General features: G+C 55.3%; 1 long non-coding RNA gene across 1 annotated transcript; it reads right to left on the bottom strand.

Moving 5' to 3' along the window:
• Positions 1-3315: 3315 nt before the first annotated feature.
• Positions 3316-6836, bottom strand: LOC135320923 (uncharacterized). The gene is made up of 3 exons (XR_010380293.1): positions 6748-6836; positions 3750-3878; positions 3316-3409 (listed from the first exon to the last, which is right to left on the bottom strand). It is a non-coding gene; the product is annotated as an uncharacterized LOC135320923 (long non-coding RNA).
• Between the last annotated feature and the right edge of the window lie 596 nt (positions 6837-7432).

Below are 7432 nucleotides of genomic sequence, written 5' to 3'. Positions count from 1 at the left end.
CTCTGGAGTCTGTGTTTAGCGAGTGTGGAATCTCAGTGATGCCAGCTCTTACACCTTGCCTTCCCATCCCACCCATCATGATATGGCCCTTATGACCAGTTCTCCCGGGACTGGGGCCACGGAACTCATTTACAGGACTGGAAGAATCTGATCATGTAAACCACCCCCCAGAATATCATCAAGAGTCACCTGCATTTCAGGGATCAGTAATCCCAGAAGCTTTGCAGTTCAGGCAGCTGAGGGATTTTTATATCAGCTCTGTCTTCTACTGTGACTGCCTGGGTGACATCAGACAAGGAATTCTCAAAAGCCTGAGCTTTTCCTTTCAGGAATAATCTAATTAACAAATCTCATTGAGCACTTAACAAATGTGATGTGAAGATCAATGATTTACACAGGAGTACAACATTCATTAGGTCGTGGATTTTGAATCAGAGAAAAATCATTTGAGAAAGATTGACAGAATGTAGCTTTAATGCAAATTTAAGTATTCTTACCTTTCAGCAAATCATCTTCTTCCCCTACTTATCACTTCACCCAAGTTTAAAAGATGTTTGAGAACAGGGATGATTGTGCCAGGAATCTGTGACCCAATAACCTAAAATGTCTCCTAGGAAAAAAAGGGGAGTAACACATTTTTAAAAAGTATGGTGAGGACAGCAGGGCCACCCCCCAACTCCACACTAAGGAGCTCTGAGTAATAGCTTTCCTGCCTGCCTGGGGCATCAGCTGATGTGAAAACCCACCCAGAAAACTCACTGTCCAGCAGCTCTTCTGTAACACAGGCTACACTTTCTCAGGATTAAGAATTGGGTCCAGTAACCCCTTCGCTGAAGAATAAAGACAAAGGAGAACAAGAGAGTTCTTCCCCTCCCCAGGGGAGAGCCCAGACCTTGGGCTGCATGCACTGCGCCCACCTCCCAGGAGAAGGAAAAACTGGAGAAGGACGCCCTGCGAAACTAGGGCAGCAAAGTTAGAGATGGGAACAAGTAGACCAGCTGGCCTGGGACAGCACCCTCCGTCGCTGCCTTGGCAGCTGCCTCCGCCCCCTCAGCACATCCTGCCCACCTCAGGTGGCTAAGCTGTCAGGGAAACTGTGCTTTGCGACCTGGGGCAACAGAGGCTGCCCCCAGGCCAAGCTGCTGGGAAGATGGGAGCTAAACCACCAGCTCCCAAGCGGCAGGCTCCATACCTTCGACATCACCCCGCCACCCCCGCACCTTAACGCACCCCCGGGGCAATATGACCCTGAGAAGTGTGACCTGGGAACGAGGGGTGGCAGAGGCCGCCCCCATGTCAGGCCTCCAGAGAGATGGGAGGTTATCCTCCAACTCACAATAGGCAGCACCCCTCTCCTCCCCACCCCCTGATCTCACAGCGCCCACCTCCCAGGAGCAACCTGACCTGGTGTGGTGTGTCACACGAATATTGGGCGGGAGAGGCCGTCCCCAGGCCACGTCAGGGGAAAGGAGAAGAAGTAGCCCCATTAGGCAGCTGTGACGGCCGGCTGCCCCTGCCCCTCGACATCATTGCGTCCTCCTCCCAGGAGCAAGCTGACCTGGAGAAGGGCATCGGCTTCTTGGGCAGCAGAGGACACCCCCAGGATTGGCCACGGGGAAGAGGGGAGCAAATTGATAAGCTCCGTGCTGCAGGTCCTCTACCGCCGCCGTCGCCACCCTCGCACCTTAAAGACACCGCCCAGGGTGACCCTTCCCATCAGGCTGAATGGGACAGGTGTGTCTGGTGATCTGGGGCAGGAGAGACGACTCCCACACCAGGCCATCTGGGAGACGGGAGCCAATCCACCAACTCCCCAAGGCATCCCCATCCCCCCGCATCAGCCACCACTCCTGCCCCCTGACCTCACGGTGGCTGCCTCTAGGGAGCAGGCTGACCTGGAGATGGACGTCCGGCGAACTTGGGGCAACAGTGACCGCCCCCAGAGCAAACCATGAGGGGAAATGGGAGCAAATGGACCAGCTTCATGGGAAAACCCGCCACTGCTGCCACCACCCCGAACGTACCACGCCCACCTCCCGGGGTCAGGCCGACTAGGATACACGTGTCCCGTAACCCAGGCCAACAGAGACCGCCACCAGGACAAGCCCCGGGGAAGATGGGAGCAAATGGGCCTGCTTCCCCGCTGCAGGCCCCCGACCCCCGCCACCCCTGCACCCTGACTACCCTGCCTCCCGCCCCCAGTTAGCTAAGTGGGACAGGGGTGTCCCGGGACCTGGGGCAGCAGAGGCTGCCTGCAGGCCATGCGGTGCAGACATGGAGCTAATACACAAGCTACCCCAGGACAGCCTCCCTATCCCCGCAGCCACCACCTTACCAGCTCCCTGACCGCACCACACGCATCTCCCAGGAGCAAGCTCACCTGGAGTCGGACCTCAGGCAAATCTCCGGCGGCAGAGGTCGCCCCCAGGCCAGGCTGCGGGGGAGAGAAGAAATGGAGCAGCTCCCTGGAACGAACCCCCTCCCCCTGGCGCCACTGCCCCCGGCTCCCAGGAGCAAGCTCACCTGGAGACTGGAGTCCCACCTCTGGGGCAGAGGAGGCCGCCCCCAGGCTCCACCGTGGAGGAGAGTGGAGCGAATTGACCGGCTCCCCCGCGGCAGCCCCCCTACCCCCGTGGTCCCCGCACCTTAACGGCACCGCCTCCACTCCCCACTCAGCAAGCTGAGTGGGACAGGTGTGTCCGGCGACCTGGGGCAGCAGAGGCTGCTCCCAGGCCCGGCAGCCGGGAGAAGGCAGCTATTCCACCAGTTCGCCAGGGGCAGCCCCGCTCTGCCCCCCTGTCGCTGCCACCGCCCCCTGACCTAACCGCCCCATTTCCCAGGAGCAAGCTTACTTGGAGTCCAACATCTGGTGAATCTCCGGCGGCCAAGGCCCCCCCAGACCAGGCTGCAGGGAAGAGAAGAAATCGACCGGCTTGCCCAGGCAGCCTCCAACCCGCCGCTGCCGCCGCCTCCACCGCCCCAAAACATTGCACTAGCCTCCCGTGGTCAGGCTGACTGCGAGGATGTGCACTTGCCTGAGCACCTCCCTGCACCCCGACACTCCCTGTACCTCTGCACCACTGCCACTCTCTGCACTTCTGCACTGCCTGCACCCCCACATTCCCTGAACTGCCTTCACCCTCCACAGCCCCTGCACCCCTGCCACCACTTACACCTTTGCATTGCGTACAGTCCTGCACCCCTGTATGTCCCACACACCACCTCTTGGGCCTGTGGCAGAGTCTCTGCTGTTAGGCCAATGCACAGGAACTCACATATTTGCCAGAATATGATGCATCAGTGGACGTCTGTGGTTGGCTGCAGGAAGGTACATGTTCCCGGTCACTAGCCTGGGCCACTAGGGTGATCTCTGTGAGGTCACCCAGGAAGGGCTCAGAGATGCTGTTCTCTGGGAAGAGAGGAGTAAAAACCGGTCTTGAGGGCAGAGCTGTGCTCACCAGGCCGTCCACGCTTCATGTTTTACACAGGGCTTTGGAGAAGTGAAATGGATCCGGCCAAGACCTGCCTGCTGTGCGCCCACCTCAGTCCTGGGCTCTGAGGCAGACCGACTGGCTCCCACCGTCAAGACATCTGAATGGGCACCTGAATGGTCCCTTTGAGGCATCCCATCAGTTCTCAGGAAGAAGTCTGGCTGCTTCCACCCCATGGCCCTCCCTCCCATGGTGCTGGCCTCAGGAAGGTTCCTCATTTGGGGAAGAAGGCAGCCCACTCCCTATGCCACCCCTCACCTTTCTCTAACCCAGGCTGGTGCTTTCTCTGCCCTTCAGAGTCTGGAAAGCCATTCCTCTTCAGTTATGTCCCTTCTGAAATGGACTTGCTTCCACTCAATTCTAGGTGAGGATGCACCATGGAATGCACTGGGTAAGAGAACCAAAATAAATAGTTTTTTTCTGTGAGGTTTTCTGTTTATCTACTGGGATGGGCTGTGTGTAGTTTGCTACAGCCATTGGTGTGAGAGCCTAAAGCTGCCTGTGTGTCCTTGTTTTCATCCCCCCGCTGACTTTGGGTTTTCCCTAGACACTCCTGAGATATTTACTTCTTTTAATTTTATTCCTGTTGTTACACAGAGGCCCTACTGACATGGAGGTAAGGTGTTGGGGTAGCGGAACAGAGAAGGGCATATATACTCCTGTGATTAGTTCTCATTGAGCCTGTGCCCTGAGCTGTGACCTCCACAAGTGTGTCTTTCCCCTCACCCCAATTTGGGTGACACAGAAGGGATTTCCCTTCCCCCAGGCTGGTTAGGCTCTTTTAAAATAATTTCTCATTAAAAAAAAAAACACACACACAACCCCCCACAATGGAAGAGAATGTTCTGGGTGTATTTCAATAGAGCTATTTTATCCTTTCCTGGCAGGAAGCATGAGGAGTTTTCCTATGATATTCACTCTGAGAACAGGGTACGGTCCTGGAAGTAAAATGCATGAAAAAGAGCAGGGGGCCCCTCTGACTGGCCCCCTGAAGTTCTCAATCAGACTTCCCCACGCTGAGCCTCCAGCTGGCCTCAGGGACGTGTTAAATCTGCCTGCCCCCGGGGTTCTTACAAAAGCGGGTTCTGCCCTGGGAGCTGTGACTCTCCAAGCCTGCCCAGCTGCCTCTCTGGGTTGGGAGCAGCTTTCCCCCTCAGTTTTCTTGTGGATCTAAGAAGAGCAGTGGGTTTTCAGCTCCCTCAGCTCTGGTGTTGTTTTCAGGACAGAAGGAGCAACTTCTGAGCTCCACACGAGCTGGACCAGAGGCTGGAAGCCTCCCCTCCTCTGCCTCCATGCAGACAATCAGTGGCTGTGGTTCTAGCCGAGTTTCTGAAGATGTGGATTTAAACATACACATCCCAGCCCCCACAGGAGCACACAGTCCCATAAGTCCCTACAACATCCACTGGTAACTACGGAGCTGATGAGGACACGGGTTTCGGGGCTGCAGATGCCTGACTGCAAGACTTGCTCCGTGGCCTATTAACGTGGTTGCTCTGGGCCTTGTCTGAAGTGGCTTGCTTACCGCACCTGGTACATGGGAAATATAAAATAAGTACTAGAACCTCCACTTTTTCTCCCTCTTGGGCCTTCCAACCTAAAAAGTAATAAGTGAACTCAGATGGCCTAGTCACCACAATAAGGTCAGAACAGCCTGGCTCTCCTGAGTGATAGGCAATGATTGCACCTTTACTCGGAACAGTAGGGGAACTGCCTTCCTCTAAATGGGCCTCTCCCCACACCAGGCATGCTCCCAGGTGAGACGGGGCAAACTCCCCCATTGAGGTGTGTGCTGGTGGCTTCAGTGTGACCTGGCCCTGCCGGGACATGAACCTGCAGTGAGGTGGAGGGTCAGGAGGAGGGTGGTCCCTGCTGGGGCAGCAGGGGGCCAGGTAGCACCCTGCCCAGCCTGGTGCCTTGGGCTTCCCAAAATCTCCTACGGCCCCCGGGTCGGCTCTGGTCTGGGCCACTCCATGCACCCTCCCAGTATCTTTTCATTAAGTCCCTTTTTTGCTTTTATCAGCCAGAGGTGGCTTCTGTTTCTTGTTCAGTGAAACAGTGCGTCAGGAAACCAGACTATTTCTAAGATCAGTAAAATACCAACTTTGGTCAGCTCGCCGGGCAGACCGTGCAGCACAAATTCTGGCACAGGGCTGTGCAAATGCCTTACATGAAGGGTTCTCATCATCTGTCTTCAGAGATGCAGAAGCTGGTGGTTCAGGTAAATCCTCAGGGATTGAGGAATCCAAAGCTGGTTGGCTTCAAAGACTAACCGGTTGGACCAGACCCCTGAGCTGTGGTCAGAAGCCTGGCTCAATGTCACGCAGACTCAGCACCCTAAGTGTCCGGTGGGGCCGGTGCTGTTTCCTTTACAGGCTCTCGTTGGGGAGTCACTGTAGCCCCTTACACTCAGCAGTGAATCCAGCCCTCTTAGACCCCACACTGAGTGTTCCATGACACAAATCTCGGGAGTGTTTAATTTTCATCTTTGTTTAGGAGGATGAAGGTGGGGCAAGAGGAGAGATAAATTCACACTTAGTGACACCAAGTCACAGCCAGTACCTCCTCCTCGGAGAGCTATGTGTTCCCACAGTGGGGGCTGGGGGTCTGGGCAGAGCCCCTTCTCTGGTCACAGAGGGACTCACTCCTCTGGCTGCAACTGATGGGTTGGACAACCAATCCAGAGGGGACAGAGCATCTTTCCCGGGAATTTGGAACTGACACACAGAAATTAATTTCACTCATCTGGGGATTGGGAGCAATCAAATGAAACCAGAGCAGGAGAGAAAGTTACAAGTGAATGAGAGAGAGACAGAGAGACTGAACTTGTGAGAGCAAATAGTGGGAAGGAAGGAAAACAAAGGGGACAGAGGAATTCCAGCTCCTGGCGGTCTAGTGTGTCCCAGCCCATCAACGAAACTGCGGGATGGTTAACATGATTCCAGGTTTGCAGATTAGGAAACAGGCTGAAAGAGACGGGGGTTGGCTTCGGGTACACAGTTAATTTAAGTGCCACTGGACCCCTCACTTCCCACTGCCTGAAGGCACCATGATCCTCACAGGGACCCTGCTTTGCTTACAGCCCAGCACCCTGATCAAAGGGACCCTGCGGGAGTGGGAACTTCTCTGAGTGTGGAGAGTTCCCTGCACCGAGATACCATGCATCAGCCGGCTCCCGCTCACCCCAGGTTAACGTCTCCCCAGCTGTGCACTCTCCCGACAAGCTTCCCTCCCTGCCAGACACCCCTGTCTTTACCACCGAGTGTACTGCAGGAATTCAGGCACAGGGATGCCCAAAGCAACACGAGCCCACCGGCTGTACAAACAGCAGACTCCCAGCCCCACCTGGGCTCTATGGGGATTGTAGGTGTCCTCACCTTTCATGTATCTAAGGCAATCTGTTTCTTCAGCTGGAGGCTGCAGAGAAAAATAAAAGGTCCAAAACATCGTTCAGTGAGGAATTCCTCCAAGGACCTGACTCCAGAGTCTACAACCAGGTGTGCTGGCCGCTCCTACCCCCGGACTTGGGGTGAAGGTGGATTATTGATCAGCACAATCGCCGGTGGCCCAGCTCCTGAGCTTGGCTGCCCAGAGGGGGCTGGGGGAATGGGTAAGGCCAGGGCACTCAGGAAGAGCACAGAGGCCCTGCCCTCACACCTCCGCACTTGTAAACCGTTCCCCAAATCTCAAGGCATCGGACAGAGTGCAGCCACCACAATAATGAGATGCTCCCATCTCTTCACTCACTCCTGTCGGTTCACTTACGTGCTGAGCATCCACTGGGTCACAGGACATGACACACAGAATGGCCTAAGGGACAGGCTTGGTACTTCCTCCTGGATCCTGTTCAATCTGATGGAAGAATGATCACTCATGAAAGGTTTCTCAAAAGGATACATAGACAGAAGACAAATTGTAGAGTGAATCAAATTTTAAAATAT

Source organism: Camelus dromedarius, unplaced genomic scaffold, assembly GCF_036321535.1.
Source record: "Camelus dromedarius isolate mCamDro1 unplaced genomic scaffold, mCamDro1.pat HAP1_SCAFFOLD_183, whole genome shotgun sequence".
NCBI classification, from domain to species: domain Eukaryota; kingdom Metazoa; phylum Chordata; class Mammalia; order Artiodactyla; family Camelidae; genus Camelus; species Camelus dromedarius.
This window is presented reverse-complemented; position numbering and strand designations above follow the sequence as displayed.